At 43.9% G+C, this 24071-nt stretch overlaps 1 protein-coding gene across 7 annotated transcripts in view; it reads left to right on the plus strand.

The window, feature by feature from the left end:
• The first annotated feature begins 1873 nt into the window (after positions 1 to 1873).
• Positions 1874 to 24071, plus strand: part of MOBP (myelin associated oligodendrocyte basic protein) — a 45114-nt gene continuing 22916 nt past the window's right edge. For 3 of the 7 annotated variants that reach the window (XR_011562936.1, XR_011562935.1, XM_070776109.1), the window contains exons 1-2: positions 1879 to 2147; positions 5880 to 5957. The gene's annotated coding sequence lies outside the window, so the exon portion shown is untranslated. Of the gene's footprint in view, positions 2148 to 5879; positions 5958 to 24071 lie in introns of all 7 variants that reach the window. The other 4 variants (XM_070776110.1, XM_019985152.2, XR_011562937.1 and 1 more) reach the window with 4 other exon arrangements.

Raw genomic sequence — 24071 nt, forward strand, 5'->3', positions numbered from 1 at the left:
TAGTACAATATTTTTTAAAAGGTAAAGAATGATTTTTTAAACTCTCACAGGGGCAGTAGAGAATTTTTAAAAAGGTTTTAACCCATTAAACAAAAGATGGGTAATTATAACACAATTTGGGAAAGTAGAAATGAGTGGAAGGCGGTAACTGGCTTGGCTGTCTGAGAAGTTCCATCGTAAGAGCTGGCAGGGGCCATGCCAGAAAAAAGCATGTCACAATCATGTGTCGAAACACCACTCATCTCCAGGCTTGGGTGGCAGGCAGAGCAGAAAGTGTGGCAAGGTGTGGGAAGGTGCACATTCTGAACAGATTTCCAGGTTTACTGCACTGACCTGCCCTGGTTCTGGGAAGTTTATTACGGAGAAATTTCCAGATTCAGAAGCTGGGCAGAGCAGGGTGATGGGCAGGGCTTAAAAAGGGAACATCTACATAACTCATGTAGGCCCCTTGCCCACCCTGATCACAGAATATCAGTGGTAAGATACTCCAACTCCCCCACCTTCCCTACCCTGCTAGACTGGAAGATAGATTGCTCTTTGCTGAAGAGACGGAATGACCAAATGGGAAAACCTTCCAGCTACTTGGATTCTGAGGTCTGCCCATGCGAAGGCCAGCCTGTCTGCCCATTCCACCGCTTGTCAACAAGCCCTGGGCTTGTACTTAGAGTCGGAGTCCTGTGACCATCCCAGTGCTCAGAGCCCATGCTCTCAACCACCTCACTCTACCTAGCCCTCAAACACATCCCCTGCAGCACTGGCAGAGCCCTGGCCTCATGGCAGGAGTCAGTCAGCATACATTCATAACTCCTTACTCAGAGACACATGTTTAACTAGCCATGAGGTTAGTGCACAATGAGATTTCTTTGGATGTCTGTAGTCCAATAGGTTGCCTTTTCAAGGTTCCCTGGGTGATTCTTTTTTGCATACAACAGACAAGAGCCTAAAAGGAAACTTGACAGCAGTGTTGGCCTTTATATCTCACCATCAGGAGCTCTGGAATTTACGAGGCAAGGCTGCTGTTGGTTGGATTAGTTTCAGAAGTGATCTTTCCTCTTTCAAATCATTTGTGTATTGCTCTATGTACATAAAAGGAACTTTTGCAGAAGCACAGGCTTATAGGAACCATGAAATTTAACAGAGGCACAGAGCTATAGGACTCAATGGTATGACCCACGAGTTACCGGACAATGATAAGAAAATGCAAATGTCTAAGACTGAAGTCGATATTACCATGTTAGTTGCATGAGATTAGTTACAGAAATCAGGTACCAAAAGAGATGATCTTTTTCAAAAGTTTGCATAAATTTGAATGCAACAGGTAATGTCACAGAATCTTCCAAATCCAAGCTCAGTTGTGACTAGACCAAGGTGCTCTTGTTTAGTGTATGAGGGCATGTGTGTGAATGTTATCTTGGGCATGTGTGGGGAGGTGTGTTAGGGAAGGCAACATGTATGTGTATTTAATCTGCATAGAGTACAGAAACAGAAGCCTAAAAATAGACATGTACCAGCGTGACTCCAACGCCTTTTGTGGTGGGTGGGTTTGGCTTGTGGTGTGTGGTGTGTGTATAGCACGATGGGGTGACATGCTCGCTGAGGTGGCGTGGCGCACTGGAAGGGTGTGTGGTGTGGTTGGACCTGGTGTGTGGTTTGATGGGGTACAGTTGGTGTGGAGTGAGCCTTAGTGAGGAGTTTGGCAGGAGTCTGATGACATGGGAGGTGGAAGACCAGAGTTGGTGCGTGCATGGGGATAGCATGTAGTATGGTGTGTGTGTGTGAGGCAGTGATGCGGTTGTGGCTTAGCCCAGCTTTTGTTTAGATTTTCTTTTGCCCTTTGTTTTGCTCTTTGTTTTTGTCTTTGTTAGGCCTTTGTTTCGCCTTTGTTTCCTTCTTTGTTTAAACTTGCTTTGGCTTTTGTTTGGTCTTTCTTTAGCCTTTTGTTTAAACTTTGTGTGGCCTTTTTGTAGTCTTTGTGTAGCTTTGTTTTTAAGTGGATCTTGGCTGAGAACCCATCAAAAACACCTTGTGTAATGAAAACCCGGATATGTAATCTGCCCCTATATATTCTGCATGCACTGAGGGGCCCCCACCCCACCCCGGGACCTGGTGCAGACGTGGAGCCTGTCTCAAACAGCTGCTGCTTGAAGGTAAGGGGTTCCACGGGTTTTCCTCTCGCTGCGTGTTGTGCTTCACTTTTGGCGGCGAGCGCGCATTTCTGTACGGGTCAATTTCACTCTATCCGAAGGGGAACGGGGTAATAGCAGCCAAGGTCGGGAGGACACAGAAGAAAGGAGGAAATAAGCACAGAGGACCCCAAGGGGATTCTGCTGTGGGCCGTGGGCCTTCCTGGAAGGTTCTGGCTAGTGTTTGGGATTGTCTGAGACTCGACAGAGTCTCCAAACCTCAACCCAGGCTCTCCGGGGTGTAAAGTCCCATGTTACCGGGGCTAGATCAATAGCATTCTTTGGCTTCTTTTTCCCCAGTTCTTTTATTGCTTGTCATAATTTGAAAATGAGTTTCTCTTCTTATTTAGGATCAGCCTCTTTCCTCATACAGCTGGGTTTACGTGTGGGGAATACTTGTGGAACAACAAAGCCCACATCTTGTTAGAATTTTGCTCCCTGTAGACTAGCAACTTTCAATGAAAAGATGCTAATGCTTTGTCTCGTACAGAATCTCCTAAAAATAACCATTTTCAGCGTTGTGGTTGATAGAAAAAGGAATGAAAAGATTATGTGTGTCAGAGGAATAAAACTATTGAACTTGGCTAGCATACTAGGAGGAAAATGGGGGAAAGAATTTTGAATGTTCTGTGAGTAAAACAGGGAGGCAGAGAACAGACTGCCACCAGATAGGCAGCTGTCATTCTGTGTTCATTTAGAAAAACAGGAGAATGCCTTGGTGGGTAGATTTTAAGAATTGTTTCAGATTTACAAAAAAAAAAAAAACTGCCAACAGTAGGAAAATTTCAGATGTACTTCCATCACTTGAATGTTGACACTGTGTCATATTTGCTTTACCACTCTCTCTCTGCATATGCACTTATATATTTTTTCTAAGCCTTTTGAGATTAAATTACAGATGTGATCCAAATCAGAAAATGACCCTGAGGAAATGCTCTCATCTAATCAACAGACATCTAGATTTCACCAACCATCCTTGGAGTGGACCGAGGATCAGCCATCACCTTTAGTTAACGTGTTTCTTTAATCTCCCTTAATCTGGAAGGGTCCTCAGACAGTTGTTCTCTCATGATCTCTACAGTTCTGAAGAGCACACTGGCCTGTTATTTTGTTAAATGTCCTCAATTTGGATTTGGTCTGATGTCTTCTCATGATTAGGTAATAACTAGGCAGTTTTGTAGGGATAGGCTTGTATTTTAGCTCATACATATCCAAATTCATACTTGAATTGTACACACTTTTAATTCGAAGTCTTATTCATCTAGGATGAATCTCATTGACCCAGGATTTTAAATGAGTACCTAAAATATTACAAGAAAATACAAAAAACTAAAAATCCAGAGCTTTTATATGCAATTCTCAAGTATTCAATCAAAGTATGTAAGTGCTGTCCTTGAATTATAAATGGTAATTACAATGATATGTACAGGAACTTGCTAGGCAAGTAGTGAAGTATTTATCGAGTTTCTTTTGTGTGTGTTGGATTCATGCCTACTGCTCTGAGTATTCATTTCACCAATATGACCCTTCTTTTCTAAGCAAAATCATCTGCTGAAAACAGAGTTCAATAAAGTATTGTCCTGAGGAGCAAGTCCAGATTCACTGGCCTTTAGCATGTTGACATGGTGTCTGGTAGAGGAAGAACTTTCATCTTGTATATAAGTGGGAAAACTTTTGTTTGTAAGTATTTGGCAATTACCATTCCAGAATTTCCCATCAAACATCCTTTGTTTGGGAAATATTACCAAACTGGATTCTTCAGATATGCAGATAAAAATCATCCTTTTTTTTTTCCCCAGAGAAAACTTTGAAGTCATCATAAATCTGAGTATGGGGCAATTGATTAACTTGATTACAATCTCTTTGGTTAAGTGAATATATTATGGCTTTAACAGAACTGTTCCCTGGATTAGGTAGATACTTTCAAGTTTGGGGTTCTGCTCGTGGTGTTATTTAATGTTGAGGAACTAAGCTTTGGAGAAAATGTATATTACCGATTTACCTATTAGGGCCCTTTATCTGGGCCACCAAAGTCACCCTGGAGTTTGAGGAAGTATTTCGACTTAAAGGATTACGTGTTTCCATGGTGAACATTTTCCTGTATCTTCCAATCCTGTAAATTTATTGTGGGCTGAACACTGTAGTAGCATGATATTAGGTGGCAGAGGTTCTGGATTAAGCTAAATTACTGGAGGATCACCTTGGTCCTGTCCAGGTTTGGTTTTAGGCCTTGTTAGGGCTTGTTTGTCTTTGCCGTTTCTCCTAGGCATGCTCCCCTGCCCTAGGGTGAGATCTTTCTGGGGCTTCAACTGAAAGTCTAGGGTGTTCACCAGGGTCTTGCAATTGCCCCAGTAATGTGCAAGCCCTGATGTTTCTACGTAGTTATCAACCTCTTTGTAACTGTTGGCTTCTTCCCCCTGGCCTTCCCACAGTTTCACCCTGCAAACGCACAACTTTGGAACTGGCCAAGGATCTGAGAAAAGTTATTGTGTCTTCTTAGCAGGTCCCTACTATCTGTTGCTTGCATCTCAAACCCCTTCTGGGTCCCTGCAGTCTTAGCGACCCCTGGCTCTGATCTCTGACTCTTCTTCTCCACGCTCAGGCTCTTTTCCCCTGTAGGACAGTTTGAAAACTATCTTCAGGCAGAAAACCAGGGGAAATCTTCTCTTGCTTCCTTTCTCTCAAGGATCAAAGCCCTGCAATATTTGCTCCCCAGTGCCTGCAAACAATTCTTTTGCATGTTTTGTTCAGCTTTTGTGGTTGTGTAAGTTCAATACTTACAGTGGGAGTGTAAGTTCAATACTTGTTAGTAGATCATGATTAATTTTTTAAGTAAGAAAACTTGTAGAGTCATATGATTTCAATTATTCTGTCAAGTAGTTGGGAGAAGAGGAACATTCTAGTGATCTTCATCTGATCTGACAGAAAAATCTTACAAAGATTTATACAGTTAGACAGAAGTTGCCAATTACATCATTATCACTAGAAAAAGTATCAACTAAGACAACCAGTTAGAATTACAGATTTTTTTTCTGGAGGTTTTTTTTTGTGTGTGTGTCTAGAATCTTCACAATTTTATAAGACCCCTTTGAACATTTCCAAGATCTGAGATGTATTAAGAACAGGACAAATGACATGAATAGTCACAAAGATCTCTGTAGTACAATGAGAAAACTACATTGATATTTTCTAGAAGTTCTCAATTTGCTACCTTGTCAAAGGATATTTCATTGAGTTTACAATGCAAAAACCACGTCTCTTTCCAGAGCTGTAAGCGAGGAGGACATTCCTTCAAATCTTTTCTTGGGGTGCTTTACTTAATTATGAAGATTTGCATTTTTAGAGCAGGACTCTGGAATTTTATTAGCATTATAAGCAAAAATCAGGTTTGTAGAGCTCAGATTTATTAAGAGAAATGACTATTTTTTACCTAGTGATGGTGAATTAACTGGATATATGTCATTTTTCCTCTATGATGATGAGGTGGACTTTAAAAAGTTTGCATGTAATTTTGTCATTATACCCCCTCCTAGCCAGCCCATCCTCCATCTGACAGACAGTATCTAGATGAAATACCATGATCCTTCCTGGGGCTGTGTGTGTGAAGCTCTGTGATTAAGACACTTGAGTTAACTACAACTTCAGTCATCAAAACACTAAATTAACCAGAATACATTCTACTGCTTCATTTTTTAGGGAAAAAAGAAGCAAATGATACCAAGAGAAGCCCACAACAGAGATCTATTCACCAGATGTGCACGGATGAAAATACAGGTACAAATGAATCTCCCACTCTCTTTTGGATCAGCAACTAAATTATGGTATAATGATTACTAGTATTCAGAATGTCAAAGTGGAATGTAGAATCAGCGACAGATGGAGCAATCAAACTTTCAGTAAGAGTTACGCACTTTAGAAAATGATCCCAGGTGTCTTACAGTATTCTAGGCTTGGGGAATAGAGACATGATACACTTCCCTGTATCAGGCAGAGGCACTGCGACCCACACCACCACTTGTTCACGTCTGACAAACCCACGTACCACAGAGCACAGTGAAGTTCATCCCCTACAGCCTTGGACTCTCCTCAGGAGCTTCTGTCCATCTCATTGTCTTAACTGAATCCAGCCAGTCTTCTGAGAACAATGCCTCGTCTGTCAGCCTGTCGAGTGAGGACCATTTTACACTCCGAGAAGCTCCAGATTTGAGAGCAAGGCAGCATCCTCCCCATGCCACATTCAGACCGCGGCTCCTTCACTCCCTCGTCATTTCTCCGTAACCTGAAGCTGTGCTGCATCCCCTGCGTCAGTCTTCATCTGACTTCCCGGTCACTCCTTGTCATTCACTGATAGTTTTGTTACCAGATTCCGTGCTCCCCCACTCCCTCTCCGTTTCAGTTGCACCCACCTAGACGACGTTAGTGTCTGTGTGAATAAACTCTTCACCACTCCAGGGAATTATGCACTCTGCCGCATCCATCCGCTGCCATGCTGGAACTTAGCAATACTCGAAACTCTCCTCTCTGAATCAAATCGCGCAAACATCTAGCTAGCACCTGATTCACAACCTTCCTTTCTTTCAACTTTGTTAAGTGCCCCACTACAACCATTCTTTCACCAGGTGCTTCGGATTGACTTGCCCCTTCATCTCCCCATCCATCTATGAATCCATTTACTTATCCCTTCATCAATGCATTCACCCATCCATTCAACAATCACTCCTTTCGGCCTTTCTTTCTATTATGAATAGACTCTAGGGTTTATCACTTCAATTCTTCTGCACATTCTCTAGCAAACCCCAACCCTGGATGCACCTATGCGTCTTCTCTGTGTCTCCACCCGGGCTGCTGCGAACATTTGGAGAAAAACACCAGGCGGCTTGGTATCACTGCAAATTAATGGTCAGTGACCTCGACTGGGCCACCAGTGTAACTTGTTTCAACCACTCCGTGGAGACGGTTCCTGTTAAATTCACCAAATATCTCCCTATCCCTTAAGCGAATGTACTCTTTTTGGTTTTCTATCTCACCACATCTCAGAATCACTCTGCATACAGCTCTGACCACTCCCTCTGTTTAAACGCTCCTGCCCCTGGCTCCCAGCATGCCGCATGCTCTGGGTTCCCTCCTTCCTCTCTGATTCTTCTCTTCTTCCTTGGTCAATCACTTTGCCCCTCCACCTGACCTGCAAGTGTGGGAGTGCCCCGGCACACGGCCATGCTCCCCTCTCAGGCCACGATCTGCCACCTGGGCAAGTCTATTTATCCCATGGCTTTAGTCACCATGCACTCTGGCAACTTTCGAACTCCATCTCCTGCCCAGATTTCTCTGAACTCTCCACTTGATGTTGCCATCTAGATGCCCCTCAAACACTTCAACGTGAATGCATCTAGAGCTGAACTCATGATTTAGCCTCTCCTCTCAAAACTTCTCCTCCAGTAGGGGCTCCTACCACTGACCTAGCCGCTCAAACTATATACCTCGGAGTCACCCTCGACAGCTCTTGCTTCTCTTGGAAGAGGTGAATGAATTCAATAAAATATGGTAAATACAAATTGCGAAAGGGAACAAAGATAAGTGGCATTTCATCGAGCTGAGGAAGTCCACAAGTATCACCGCTGTTGGCTGACTCAGATGGTGACCTTGGACACAAAATTTGGGAAAAGGTGTGGTTGATAATCGGCTTATCTCTAGCCTGGTTTCTTGGTCTCCCTGAGACTGATGCCCTTTGAAAACCCAAGGCAGAACCCAAAGCATGTTAAACATTCTGAGTGGAGCGATAAATCCGTCAGTCAGCTAATTTAGGTTCTCTTCTTCAGCACCTCCACCACCCCACTATGACCACAGGCCAAATCAACATTTGGGGTTTTAAATACGACAGTGCAAATCTGGAAGATTGGTTTCCTTCTCCATCATTCTGGAAGGAATTATGAGAGAGAGGATTTGTGTTACCTATGTTTGTGTGCATTCAGAACCCCATCATTTTCACAGAGAAAGAGAAACATCTTTATTTTTTGTATCACAAACACTGGATTAAGAAAGACAAACAATTTTTCACATCTTGAAAAAATGAAATAATAATAATATAACTATTTTATGTTAAGGCCTTATTTCTTAAAATAGCCTTGCTGGGAATCTGACAAAAGCAGCTTGAGTCCTACATGATATCCCAGGGGTCACTCCTAACTTGATCCCAGTTAATACTCATTCTTTGAGCAGAAGCAGTGGCAGAATCCTGAGGATTCAGACGGAAACCTTTCCCTCACAGAGTCCAAGTGGAGGTTCAGACACACGGCCACACTATTATAACAGTGTGATGTGCTCACCAACAGAAGTACATACACATTACCTCCCAGAGGAGAGAGGATCCTTTGCTGGGCTGGGACCTTAGCTGGGTTACTTGGTTCTTTTCAACTTTCCTACCGTACTTGTTGACAATAGGTCTCGTGCTTGTTATTTAGCCTTAGATGGAGTTTACCACCCACTTTGGGCTGCATTCCCAAGCAACCCAACTCGGGGAAGATCCATACTGGCCTCACACAGTCCACGGGCTGGGCCTTGATCAGAAGGCACTGCCACGTTGGAAATGTACCCAGTGGTGCCAGGTCGCCAGCCGGGGGGTGGTCTCCTGCCGACCCCACCCCCGCCCCCGCCAGCCCACCCTGACCAAGCAACCACGCGGGTTGTCTAGAGTGAATAGTGGTTTACTACACAGCCACCATGGGGAAAACGCATTCCAGGAAAAGGAAACAGGCACATCTTTTGATCACAGGATGATGTTTCTGACCTATAGAAGTGTGTGGGTTTGGGGAGGGGAGAGAAGGGAGAGAGGTGGACAGGGCCCAGATGATGAAGAGTCTTATGTGCCATATTAACTAAGAAGCAAGGACTTTGCTCTGTAACTGGGAAGAGTCTCTGTGGTTTTGAGTAAGGGAATGGCTAAATGAGGAGACAGCCTTATGCTTTTGGTTCCTTCTCTTGGACTTGCTTGCCCTCTTCTATAGAAAAGCATGAGATTACTCATTCACATTCAATTCCAGTGTAAATTCACAGGATTAAAACAACGCACTCTGTAATTTCAGATGTTAAAAAAATGAACATTGTGTTACTAAAATAACTTTCAGAAACTTAATGCATTTCTTACATGTTTATTTAGCTCCACTATAATAAGGAAGGTTTTGACTCCTAAAACATTTGCTAAACATATAATCTTTTAAAAACTTTTTATTTTATATTGGGATATAGCCCATTAACAGTGCTGCCACAGTTTCAGTTGCACAGCAGAGCCACTCAGCCATACATATACATGTAGCCCTTCTCCCTCAGACTGCTAAATGTATCTTTGTGCTAAGGATGCCAACCCATGCCCCTCCCCATGCTCTGATTGACTGCGTTTCCCCCTTCCTTCCACAGCGTCATCCTCCAATCCCATTTTTGGGCCAATCACAAGGGGTGTGAATTGACATTCCCTTGGGTTGGTATCCTAGCTGGGATTGGGCAGACTTTGTTCAATCAGAAAGGGCTTTTGCATGAATCTGTGAGATAGTTGTCCGTGGGCAGTGTGGTCCTGAGGCCACTTTAATTTGTCTTTATCACTTGGAAATAAAGTAAAGCAGTGAGGGCTTCGTCTTCCAAAATTAGTCACCAACTTCAAGACATCAGCATCCTCTTATTACTGTGATGTTTTCAAGCCTCAGCAGCTCTGCAAATCAGTGTTGGATTTTGGCAGGATGTTGCTGTTTGTGGAAACGCACTCTGATTCAAAAGAAATATCTGTATGAAAAGTTTCCATTACTGGGGCACTGGTTTCCCAACAAGAATCTACTGTTCAACATTCACTGTACTAATTAGTAAACGTTTTGGTTGCTAAGGCGACAAATGAATAGGCAAGGACAAATGGATACAGCCATCCTTAGAAACAGCCTTTAGTAGTTACAAGCAAAGTTCTTTTCCCTCGTTGTGTTTTTGCTGCTGTGGACAAACACGGAAGGCGCTGCCTTTTACTATGTAAAGCTGCTCGCAGAGGCAAGCATTAGCCCCTGACCTGAGAATTCGCAAGGTTTAAGAAACATTCAAGATCTCTAAGGGAGGTGGTGAACATGGAATGAATTTGCTGCTCAGCGATAATGGTTTTCACAGCAGAGGATTTGAGGCTGGGCAGGCTGCAGAAGGCTGTGGGAAGGCTCGGTGAAAGAAGCCCAGGCCTGCAGTGGAACTTTCAAAGTCGCAGCTTTTATCCTGGAAAAGCTCCTGGGCAAAGCACCCAGGTGCGTTCCTCTCCTGAAGGAAGCCTGGGCTCTGGCAGCCTGGGACAGTGCCTTGACCACAGAAGGTGCCAATCCCATTTTTGGGCCAATCACAAGGGTGTGAATTGACATCCCCTTGCTGTTACTGTCTCTTTCCTAGAGTCCTTTAGAGTTAAACATATTTGTATATGATTATTGGCTTTTAAAGAATCTTCTCTTTCTATTATTTGGCTGTTAAAAAAAATTGTAGTTTGTTTTTTCTTAAATATTCTGATTATTAAAACTACACTTTTATGTGTTTGTATATTTTCTTCTCTACTGGCATAGGGTTTTAAACTTGTAACTGCACAGTATGTTTTATTCTATAAAAATCATAATCTTTGACTTGCTTCCCTCCTCTTCACGTCTGCTGTATTAGAAGCTGTATGCTGTGAAGATTAGCAATAGAGATTAGTCTACTTTGCTTGGTATCTTAGGGCTCCTGTGTTCTAGTTCTATGTCCTCCAGTGGGTTATTCGGCTTCTCTGTACCTTGGCTTGCTCATTTGCCAAGTGGGGCTATTGTGAGGTCATGAGGATTAAGTGAGTTAAATACATAAAGCCCTTTTAAATAGTACCTGGCTTCCATCACACGTGTTTGCTATCATTTTTCTTGTTGGGATCTTTTGTCTCCCTTTTGAATAGTTTAAAAAATGCCGCCTCTGTCATGAACCACGCTTCTATACATATGTGAGTCTGTTTCCAGGCGCTCTGTTCTGTACCACTGATCTGTTGGTCTATTCCCAAACCACTACTCTACTGTTTTAATTAGTATATTTCATGACTAGTGCTAATGCTTGGTAGGGCAAGACCCTGTTCTCATTCAAAATTGTCTGGGCTCATAAGAATCATAAAATCATCTTACTAATTCCATGAAAATCTGCTTTTTATTGGAATTGCATTAAGTTTATACATGTATTAGGAGATCTTCAGCATACTTATTTCTATTGTAGCCTTGCAGATTCCTTCATGGAAGTCTTGCATTTCTTCTATCAGATATACATCTACCAGTAGGTGTCCTGTGGTTTTGTACTCAGTGTGAATGGCTCCTCTTATTTTACATTTTCACACTGGCTCTTCCTGACCTAGAGAAATGATTTTGATTTTGGTGTATTCTCAGGTGGCTCAGTGGTAAAGAATCCTCCCGCCAAGCAGGAGATGCAGGTTTGATCCCTGGGTCAGGAAGATGCCCTGGGGAAAGAAATGGCCACCCACTCCAGTAGTCTTGCCTGGAGAACCCCATGGACAGAGGTGCCTGGTGGACTACAGTCCATAGTGGTCACAAAGGGTTGCACACGACTCAGCACGACGGAACAGCAGCAGCTGCATATAGATCGTGGGTCCAGAAATCTCGCTGGACTTTAAGTTCTAACAATCTGTGGAGTCTCACAGTTTTTTATTTCGAATTTGTACTAGTTAGGATTTCAGGTGCCATGTTGAATGGTAGTGTTGACAGCACCCTCCTTGGGGTGTCTGATTTGTATGAAAGTGTTTCTAAGATTTTACCAGCAGTAAGCTGTTACTGTGGATATTTTAGTAGCTAGCCCATTATTATAATGTTAAGGACTTCCTGTTCCTTTTCCACTAAGGATATTTATCAAGAATGGATACTGAATTTTTTCCCCACAAGGATTTACACATTTTAATTTCTGCTTTACTTCTAGGTATCTGAAGATTCTTGTTGCTATTGTGAATGAAACGTTTTCCAGTTTTTCTCCCCTTTCTTATACTCCCTTTCTCCCAGGGTGTTCTGTGTTCCATTGGCTATAAATCTCATCCAGCATCAAATACTCTTAAATTTATTTCTCATCCTTTCTCTGTCTCTCAAGATCTGACCCATGTGGCCAAATCACTCTCTTTCATAGCTGCTTGGAGACTTCATAAGTTCTTCCAACTTAACATGCCTCAGACGAAATTTTTGACTATTCCCTTTTCTCATCCCTAAACCTTAGCTAAATGATTCATCACCTAACTTAATATGTCTTGGAGAAATCCTGTTTGTCCCTCCTCCCTGCCTGTGTTCAGTCTATCTGCATGTCCTGTTCATTGCTGGGCTTCCTTTCCTGCTCAGTCTCTACGCCTACCTTTAGCAATTTTGAGGAGTTGATGCCTAGACCAGGTTAGGAGGCTGCTGAGTCGGGGTCCTGATGGCCAGTGGCTTTGGTGGGTCAAGTAGCCAGCAGCAACTTGTCATTCATGGCAAGGGGCTAGGTGAGGCCACGCAAGGCACCTATGACAGAGCCCAGGAGGGCAGACACCACAAGGACCAGCCTCGCCTTCCCTCATTGCCCCAGGACTCTCAGCGTCTCCATACTCTTGTCTACCTTCAGAAGGAATGGAGGGAGGCAAGGAATAGTCCTGATAAGGAGCTGAACTTTGACTACTTGTTAGCAAGAGACAATTCATGCCGGAAATAATCGAGGCGGTATGCGTTCAGAGGTTCTCATTCCCCCTCCCCTATCCTTTCTTATAGTATTGTATTACTTGTACAAATACAGAGCAATGAAAAAGTCATATATATATATATATATATATGTATATATATATATAGGTACAACTGAGCTTACTTTTAATACATCTGAAACTTACTGCTTTATTAACTTAAATTACCAAGTATATATTAAACTTTCTTCTCCTTAATCCACGTAACATATTAAGGGGTCTTAGGACTGATCATTTTCCTCCTTTAGAGTTTTGATATCTGAAGCCAGAATATTGTTCTCTCAGAGGGCTCAGGCCCTGGGTAGTCAGGGTGAAGGCTGCCTCCTGTCCTTCCCACGCTGAGTTCTCTAATCACAAGACAAGGGCAGGCTCTTGCTCACGGTGCTGAGGGATCTGATTGACAAGAATTGGAGACGTGTACTGTAACCTGCGCGCCCCGTTCACTCGGTAGCGCCTATGCCCGTTTCCATGTCCGACTTCCTGTGATCCCATGGACGTTTAGCGTGGCAACTTACTACTTGCACTGTCTTTCCAGAGGACCATCCACAGCTGAGGGCCACAGGCTGCTTTTATTAAAATTACCCACACCCCAACTGCCTTTTAAAAAAGATGTTAGGAATGGATGAACAGAAGGAAGAAAATCCATTTTATGTTCGTGATTCTCATTTTCACCTGCAGTGTCTCAGGGAATAGTGAAAGTGTGTTTAAAAATCCCCAGGACACTGGTGGGAACACGGATATGCGAGTGCCATCTCTGCGTGCTAAGTCACTTCAGTCCTGTCCAACTCTGCGGCCCCATGGACTGTAACCCACTAGGCCTCTCTGTCCATGGGATTAAAAAAAAGGCGTAATATGCTCACAATTGGTGAGAATAGCCATCATTAAAAACCACATATAATAAATGCTGGAGAGCGTGTGGAGAAAAGGAAACCCTCTTACTCTGTTAGTGGGAATGTAGCACGGCAGAGCCACTATGGAAAACAGCATGGAGGCTCCTCAGAAAACTAAAAATAGAATAACTGCATGATCCAGCGATCCCACTCTTAGGCATCAGTCAGTTCAGTTCAGTCGCTCACTCGTGTCAAACTCTTTACGACCCCATGGACTGCAGCATGCCAGGCTTCCCTGTCCATCACCAACTCCCAGAGTTTACTCAAACTCATGTCCATTGAGTCGGTGATGCCATCTAACCATATCATTCTCTGTCGTCCCCTTCTCTTCCCGCCTTCAATCTTTCCCAGCGTCAGAGTCTTTTCCAATGAGTCAGTTCTTCGCATCAGGTGGCCAAAGTATTGGAGTTTCAGCTTCAGCATCAGTCCTTTCGATGAATATGCAGGACTGATTTCCTTTAGGACTGACTGCTTGGATATTCTTGCAGTCCAAGGGACTCTCAAGAGTCTTCTCTAACACCACAGTTCAAAAGCATCAATTCTTCAGTGCTCAGCCAAAAATAGGCATATACCCAGACAAAACTATAATTCAAAAAGATACATGCATCCCAATGTTCACAGCAGCACCATTTACAATAGCCAGGACATGGAGAAAACCTAAATGTCCATCAACAGATGAATGGATAAAGAAGATTGGTACATATATACAATGGACTATCACTCAGCCATAAAAAATAATGAAATAATGCTATTTGCAGCAACACGGATGAACCTAGAGATTATCAAACGAAGCAAAGTAAGTCAGAAAGAGAAGACAAGTACCATGTGATCTTACTTCTATGTGGAATCTAAAATAGGACACAAATGAGCTTATCTATGAAACAGACATAGAGAACAGATTTGTGGTTGCCAAGGGGGAGAGGGGAGAGGGGAAGGAGGGTTGGGAGTTTGGGATTAGCAGATGCAAACAGTGGTATATAGCACAGATAAACAAGAAGGCCCTATTGTATAGTGTAGGAAGCTATATTCAACACCCTGTGATAAACCACAATGGAAAAGAATGTGAAAAAGAATATATAACTGAGTCACTTCACTGTACAGCATAAATTAACACAACTTTGTAAAGCAACTATACTTCAATAAAATTTTTTTAAAAAGAAAGAAAAGCAAAAGTGTAGTGGGTTCACAAAGTCTTTTATTTTTTCCTAAAGAGCCCAGTTCTATAACTTTCAAGATCAGTTGGAAAAGTCCCTTCCTGTGTTGCCTTTTTCACTAAGCAGACCTGCCGTCTGAATCAGAGCAGAGGTCCCCGAGGGACATGGGGACCACGAAAGAGCATCTGGGGACAGGCAGTGACAGTCTGAGGGCCCCTGCAGAAGCCGTGAGAGGTACCCTTTGTTCACGCTCTTGATATTCAGCATCTACGGAACACCTGCTCTGAATAAGGCACGGAACAAGGGCAGCCTTCCAGGTTCCAGATGCTCTCCTAGAGTTATGCACAACATTCAGGGCTGGCTTCCCTGGTGGCTCAGAGGGTAAAGCGTCTGCCCGCAATGCAGGAGATGCAGGTTTGTTCCCTGGGTGGGGAAGATCCCCTGGAGGAGGAAACGGCACCCCACTCCAGTACTCTTACCTGAAAAATCCCATGGACGGAGGAGCCTGGTGGGCTACAGTCCATGGGGTTGCAAAGAGTCGGACACGACTGAGAGACTTCACTTTTCACTTACAGGGCTAGGGCACAAGACAGGGAGTAGTGATCACTTCTCCTTGGGGGAAAGGAAGGTTCTGGAAAGCCCCCTTGGGAAGTGACTTGACTTTGGGCTGAACTCCAAGGTGTTAGAAACATTTGCTGTGTTAATTGTTACGTGGGAAGGAAGTAGGGGAAGGAGCCCTAAGGCTCAAGGTCCAAAGGCTTGAAGTAATCTTGCCCCTTGGGGGCCAGGAAGAGCGGGTTGGGCTGAATGCCCTCACCAGGGGAAAGTCCCTTACTGAGTAAAAGCCTTATTACTGAAGGAAAAGGTCAAGTATCCAGACTTTTGCCTGCGTCTTCTTGGCCAGAATGTGGTCACATAGGAAGTTATGTGTATTTAACAGGGCAAATCAGCAAGGTTTGTTACAGAAGGCAGTGCAGATACTAGGTAGTCAGTAGGCATACTGGACATTATGGGTTTCCTATCATTTTTATTGTTATCATTACTATACAACTTTGGAGAGTTTATGTAACTTCTTCAGGTCTCAATTTCCTCAGCTGTAACAGGGGGACAGTAGAGACGACCTGGAAGGTTATACTGGGAATTGGAAATGACAGGTCGCTCCTCAGCCTTTTGGCTAAGAGCACGTGTAGAAACAACAGAAAGCATCTGGAGCATAGTAGGTGCTCAAGAAATAGTGAGAGGAGGTTCTTGTTCTCCCTTTGGCTCCTTTCCTTTACTTACTTTTTCTCCTTGTTCAAATACCTGCTTCACTTTCCCCTCCTCTTTAGTTTTAGAGTATATGGAGACATCTGGAAAGCCTGGAAGAGATGATAATTTTACAGTTTCAAATTAAGTCATTTTTTCTCTTCATCCTATCAGTTTATATTTTCTCTGCGATTAGGTGGTACAGTTTGTGAAAACACATGTAGTGTTTATAATGATCTGCTTTTAGTCGCAAAAGTAAATAAAGATGTCTTTACTTTATTAAGCATGTAATTAATGCTTGAGTTAAATGTCATGTGAGATACAAAAAGAGCGTGCCTGAAGAAGTCAGTGGGATTAGACATGCCGTTTGAATGAATTCTTGGTGAAAGGAAAATGGAATTTATGAAGCAAGTTACTTATATTTGGTAGTGCTAGGTTTGTATCCTATTTATTTTATTTAATACTATCAAAGGCCCTCTGAGCTAAATATTATTTGTTATTTCTATTATGGACTGACCGCTTGTGTCTCCCACAATTCATATTTTGAAATCTCACCCCCAGTGTGATGGTAGTTGGAGGTCGGCCCTTAGGGAAGTTATGAGGGTGGAGACCTCACGGATGGAATTAGTGCCCTTATTACAGAGACCCCAGAGACTCCCTTGTTCATCCCACCATCTGTGAGCCAGGAAGTGGGCTCTCACCAGACCCAGAATGGGCCAGCACCTTCATCCCAGACTCCCCGGCCTCTAGTCTATGAGAGATAAATTGCTATTGTTCATAAGCTGCTCAGTTTATGGTGTTTCTGTTATAACACCCAAATTGACTAAGACACATTTTTAAGGTGAGAGAACTGAGTGTACTGAGTCAGAACTGTATTTCACCACATGTAGCTGAAATAGTGGTTTAAACAAGGTGGAAGTTGGTTTGTCTCTCCCATAAAAGGTGATCAGCACTTAGGGGTCCAGGTCTAGAAGGACTCTCATCAGTGCTTCAGGCTCCTTCAGCTTTGTGCTCCACCAAGGGGCTCTATCAGCAAGGCTGAGCTATGATCCAAAAATAAATTGCTAGACTGTAGTCTGTGCCCAGAATAAATTACTAGACTGTAGCTTGTTCACATTCCTATCTTCCCTGCTGCTGCTGCTGCTAAGTCACTTCAGTCGTGTCCGACTCTGTGTAACCCCATAGACAGCAGCCCACCAGGCTCCTGCATCCCTGGGATTATCCAGGCAAGAACACTGAAGTGGGTTGCTAGATAATTCCAAATTGTTTCTGGAAATGCACAGTCTTTCAAAGTACACATGGAACATTTTAAAATGTTGACTCTGAACACATGAAACTCAACCAAGTTCAAAGAGTCACTGTCTTCAGACCACTCTGCCTAGAATGCCTTAAAGCCAGAAGTCAATGTAATAAAAATAGCTTCATACACTTGGAAATTCTACAGTAGATTTTTAAAAATAATTGATGAATCAAAGAAGAACTTATTCATATTCAAAATGAAGAGAAACTGAAAAATTTTTGTTAAGATTGTGGTGTGCAGCTGAAGTTGTAAGTAAATGTTACAGTCATAAATGCACATGTGAGAAGAGTATGACTCAAGAATAGAGAAAAATAAAAAAGAATAGAGAAAAAGCACAAGAACATAACCCGAAAGAAAACTGAAAAAAAAAAAGAAATAATAAATGCACTCAGAAATTAATGCACTAGAAAAAAAGAGCAAAGACAAGCAAGAAAACCAAGAGTTTTTTTTTTTTTTTTTTAAGTCACAAAGGGGATAAGTTCTGTCAAGATTAATCAAGAAAATGAGAGAATATGCAAATATATGTTATAAACCATAAAGGGGACTGTGACTATAAATTTATTACAGATTTTAAAAGGTGTAAGAAAATGCTACAAGTACTATTACATCTGTATCTATAAGACTTAAAAAATGACTGATTTTTCAAGCATATAACTTGAAAAGTATATAAGGTATGGTGTGACTTTATTAACTATATATTTACACGTAAAATTCTCAAGGCAAAAAAAAATGTTCAAGTATTTTATAAGTGGTTAACTATGAGATAGTAATTTAGGAATTTTCATTGTTTTCCTTTATCCAGGCTTTCTAATTCTCAACAGTGAAAATAGGTCTTAAAACCACCTCAGGGCTGGTTGGGGAGGGATGGCGTAAGCACCTGCGGGTCCTACTCCCCTAGGGAGTAAAATACATTTACATTCCACCCTGGGCTCTGGCAGGGGGTTGTGATGTCTCCAGACTCCACCCTCTGCCTTTCTTCAGGGAGCTGTTTCCCCAGCTTCTGGTGTTTGTCACTCTGGGACACAGGCCCGTGCATCTCTGTGCCCGCATCCCATCCTTGGGCCCACCTGTGGGCCCTCATAGTCCAGGCTGGTCCCATCGCCTGGACACCTGCTCCCCCGGGAGCACAGGGAGCTCAGATGGTGTTGAGCTTGGTCAGACAGCACCGGAAGCTGGAGTTACAGGGACCTAAGTTCAAATCCCCATCTGCCTCTCACTGGCTTTTTGAACTTAGTCATGTTCCTTAGCCTACCTCATCTTTAGTTTGTTGATGATTACGCAATATTAGAAAAATGAGATAAAGAATATAAAACAACCACCATAGAACAGGGTCTCAGGAAGCCTGAAGTATCCCCTCTCCCATTAGTTATTTGCCTGTGCGTGTGTGCTCAGTCACGTCTGACTCTTTGTAACCCCATGGACTAGTCATAACCCTCCAAGTTCCTCTGTCCATGGGACTGTCCAGGCAAGAATACTAGAGTGGGTTGCCATTTCCTCCTCCAGTGGCTTTTCCCGACCCAGGGATTGAACTGCGTCTCCTGCATTGGCAGACAAATTCTTTACCACTGAGCCACCTGGGAAGCCCTGTTTGCCTGTAGTCACAACTAAGAGGGCGTCAGAGGATGAGATGGCTGGACGGCATCACTGATGCAATGAACGTGAATTTCGGCAAACTCTGGGAGATGGTGAGGGACAGGGAGGCCTGGCGTGCTGCAGTCCATGGGGTCACAAACAGCTGGACATGACTGGGTGACTGAACGACACAACTAATTTACTTGGAAGCCTGGTGTGGCGGGAAAGGATGGCTTGTTGTTGCTATGGCTCAGCACAAGGATCTTAGCATTCTTAAGCTGGGGCGTGGTGTGGGCAGAGTTGGAGGAGTATGTAAAACCAATTAACCATGTACCCCAACCAAATGCAGTATTTCTGCTTCCATAGGCAATAGTAGCCAGAGACTTTCCACCGACTGTAAACATTTTACTAAAGGAAGGCGGGAAGTGCTGTGTTAAAGCTGGGTGAATTTTCAGCTGGTTCTCTAGAATGTCAGGGTTCCAGGGAAGAGAACTGCTTTCCCCTTTAGAACACACTCAATGGGTAACACGGAGAAGGCAATGGCACCCCACTCCAGTACTCTTGCCTGGAAAATCCCATGGACGGAGGAGCCTGGTGGGCTGCCGTCTATAGAGTCGCTAAGAGTCGGACATGATTGAGAGACTTCACTTTCACTTCTCACTTTTAGGCGTTGGAGAAGGAAATGGCAACCCACTCCAGTGTTCTTGCCTGGAGAATCCCAGGGACGGGGGAGCCTGGTGGGCTGCCATCTATGGGGTCGCACAGAGTCGGACACGACTGAAGCGACTTAGCAGCAGTAGCGGCAATGAGTAACAAGTGGTGAGGCTGCCCCCTGCTGGCCATGGTGGGTAAGGAGTCGAGTAAGGAGAGTTGTCAGGGAATAATTTGAGAACTCTCTGGGCAGGGGTCTAATGAGTATAGAGTGGGCCCAGGCATATTGTCAGGTGGGTGGGAATTGAGAATTCAGTCAGAGCGGGAATTCAGAAGCACAGGAGACTTAAAATCTCCCTCTAACACCAGGGGGCAAGATGACCCGAGCAGGCTAGAGGGACTGGTGATGTTTGAATTGCCTGTGAAAAGCTGAGTAGCATTGTCTCCGTGTGCTGTGACCTTAAAGAGGGTTTCAGTTCATCATTTCCCAGGGGAGCAGAAACCTGAGCTGGACTTTGCCTGTGTGTGGGGTTTGGTAAGGCTTTGGAAGATCACCAGGGTTGTAATTACAGTGAATCAGACCCTAAAAAGCAACTTCAGGGTCTCACTGGTCTAAAAATGCCTGTTTGTACGAAGCAGTTTTTTCAATACTGATGATCCATGTCCTCCTCCTGCAAATTTGGAGACTTTCAAGAGGCTCCTCCCGGGGAAGGCAATGGTACCCCACTCCAGTATTCTTGCCTGGAAAATCCCATGGACAGAGGAGCCTGGTAGGCTGCAGTCCATGGGGTCGCTGAGAGTCAGACACGACTGAGCGACTTCACTTTCACTTTTCACTTTCATGCACTGGAGAAGGAAATGGCAACCCACTCCAGTGTTCTTGCCTGGAGAATCCCAGGGATGGGGGAGCCTGGTGGGCTGCTGTCTATGGGGTCACACACGACTGAAGTGACATAGCATAGCATAGCATAAGAGGCTCCTCCCACCTCCCTGGCTGCCCCTAGGCTCCTTCTTCCCCAGACCCTCTTCCTGGGGCTTGGTAGGCCCACTGCTGCTCCTGGGAGCCTCGCCTGGCATGGCTCCTCACTCAGCTCACATCTACCACACCCACTCCCAAGGTGGTGCCTTTTCCATGAGGGGAAGGACCCTCGAGACGACAGCTCTGGCTCCTGAGTTTCAGGTGTCCGTTTCCATGCGGATGTTGCGAGCATGCTTCAACTCATGATAACCCAGACCAATGAGATGATCTCTCCCTCTCCTGGATTTAGACTTCTGATTGGCTGATGGCATGACCCACAAGAGCTAGAGCCTTCACAGAGACGGGTAACTGTGTTACCTCATCACCCGTGTCCTGACACCATCACCTCTCCCATACTGGCCAGCAGACAAGGCAGACTCTCAGGGTGACTGCAATTCACCTTGCTGTATCTTTGCTTAGGAATCAATCGCTCCCATCCTTCCACAAACCCTTATCTCTGACTGTCCAAATCTCAGGGCGAGATGAAATGTTTCCCCTTATATTCTAGCTGCTTCCCCAGCCGACACGTGGCCCCGCTCTTGTGGACTCTCCGTGCCATTGCTCAGCACATTCTCGTGTTCCAGAGCACGCCATCCTTGCATTGCACTTACTGACATCTATGCAACATTCCTCATGTACACTGTGAGCTCGCCGTCAGCAGGATGTCTATCTGATCCAGAGATGTGTACATATTTGGGCTCAATAGATGGGCCTTGTTACTCATGAGCATGCCATGTGCGTCCTTGCCTGTCTTCCCAGCTGGTGGATACATTTCTTGAGGTCAGGACTCAGTATGACTCAGCTTTGTGTTCTTTACAGAGGCTGTGCCTGGTACAACTGGAACATATAATAAACGCTGAATTGGATGCTTGAAGCAACCCTATTAATCATTTAGTATTTGTTGTACCTTGAAGAATTCTAACATTAAAAGTTTTGGACAAAGCAGATGAGCCTATGAGAGATACTGGGATGGAAGTGCTAGAGATGGTGGAGGGAATCTAAGACAATGTCAGTGACCAGACAGGGAAGTGTTTACATGGAAAGAGAGCTCAGACAAGAAGACGGCTGGTCTGGCAGCATGGAGGTCTTTATGGGAAGCACTTCTCTTTGGGCAAATAGGAACAGAAGCCAGACAAAAGTGCACGGATGGGGAGGAGATGTGGAAACAGAGAAAAAAGAGTATTTATTGGTAACTTCTCTATAGAAGTGAGGAGTTATAGAGAGAAAGAGACATGAAAATGAGGTTCAGAGAAGATTATCTTCCAAAACGGGATATTCATGACTATGACTAAGAACTTCTGAAGTGAGGAAGACTTTCCTAACTAAAATATAAAACCCCAAGTAAGAAACTGTATCGTGTGTGCACGCTCAGTTGTGTCCGACTCTCGGCAACCCCATGGACTGTAGCCCACCAGGCTCCTCTGTCCATGGAATTGTCCAGACAGGAATACTGGAGTGGGTAGCCATTCCCTTCTCCAGCAGATCTTCCTGACCCAGGGCCTGAACTTGGGCCTCCTGCACGGGCAGGCAAATTCTTTACCACTGAACTCCCTGGGAAGTGGGAAACTGAATTACCTAAAAATTAATAATTTGGGGAACTTCCCTGGTGGTCCAGTGGTTAAGCATCCACTTGCCAATGCAGGGGACCAGGGTTTGTTCCTTGGTTGGAGAACTAAGATCCCACATGTCTCAGGGCAACTAAGCCTGTGTGCCACAACTGGAGAGAGGCCCTAGTTGCTGCATCGAAAGATCCTGTACGTTGCAATTAAGACCTGATACAGCCATTCATTTTTAAAAAGATTAATTCTTTTTGACATGATACACGATGGCGAAACATCAGGAAAGAACATTTGCAACATATATAACAGGTGTAACACAAAATTTGGACTCTACAAGGTCTATGAGGTGAAAAAGGATGTATTTTCTTTTTATAACTACGCTCAACTTGCTCCTCAGCCCTAACTTCTAACTACAGCAGAAGACAATCCCATCAAAAAACAACAACAAAAATTACACACTATAAATCAACTCTACTTGAATGAAAAACAAAAGAAACTGAAAACAAACATCAAAATATTCCTTCAGAGTAACTTAGTTGTTTTTAACATAGTCTTCCTTAAAACCCAGACCCAGGACTTCCCTGGTCCAGTGGCTAAGGTTCTGTACTTCCAATGCAGGGGGCCCAGGTTCAATTCCTGGTTGGGGAACTAGATCCCACACGCCATAACTGAAGATCTCACATGTCGCAACTAAGACTTGGAGCAGGCAAATAAACAACAGCAATAAAACCCAACCCAGATTATCTGCTCTGTTTTCAAAGAATTCATCACTTTCTCATGGTTTCCTTGATCTTTGTACTTTTTTCTGTTGGCTGACATCATCCTGTCTTGCAATGACATATTGCATGCCTGTGTGTGCAACTTGACTTTGAGTTTGCTGAGCGCAAGAACACACTCAGTGTCCAGTATATATGCACATTACCTGTGTTTATCTGTAGGCTCTTGTTGATTAATAGTCATTTAAGTCCCCTGTGTGCTTCAATGTTTTGGAGTGTTAGGTAGGACTATTTCTGCATGTGTCACATTTCTCAAAGGATGTTGTAGTAATTAAGATTTTACCCACCCTTTCATAATTTTTCCAAGAATCAAAATTCCCTAGTTTCTTGTCTTCCTCCTCTTGCTCTTCCTTTTTAACTTAGGTAGTGGTTTAGTTGCTAAGTCGTGTCCAACTCTTGCGACCCCATGGACTGTAGCCCGCCAAGCTCCTCTGTCCATGGGATTTCCCAGGCAAGAATATTGGAGGGGGTTGCCATTTGCTTCTCCAGGGCGTCTTCCTGACCCAGGGATCAGATCCACGTTGCCTGTGTTGCAGGCAGAGTCTTTACTGACTGAGTCACCAGGGAAGCCCCCTTTTAACTTAGGTAAGCAGTAAAATGCACAAAAATGAAGTACAGAGGTCACTGAACTTTTATATACATATACACCTGTGTAGTCATTTCCCTGGAGAAGGCAGTGGCACCCCACTCCAGTACTCTTGCCTGGAGAATCCAGGGAGAACCGCAGGGATGGGGGAGCCTGGTGGGCTGCCATCTATGGGGTCGCACAGAGTCAGACATGACTGAAGAGACTTAGCAGCAGCAGCAGCAGTCATCTCCCAGATCAAGATCCAGAACATTTTCTGCTCCAGCAGGCTCCCTCCTGCCTCTTCTCAGACCCCACCTCCTCCAAATATAACTATATTCTGATTTCTAGCACCATGCACTTGGCTAGTTTTACCTGTTTTTGAACCTCATATAAATTGAATCATACAGCTTATACTTCTTTGTGTCTGATTTC

This window comes from Bos indicus, chromosome 22 (genome assembly GCF_029378745.1).
Source record: "Bos indicus isolate NIAB-ARS_2022 breed Sahiwal x Tharparkar chromosome 22, NIAB-ARS_B.indTharparkar_mat_pri_1.0, whole genome shotgun sequence".
Lineage (NCBI taxonomy): Eukaryota > Metazoa > Chordata > Mammalia > Artiodactyla > Bovidae > Bos > Bos indicus.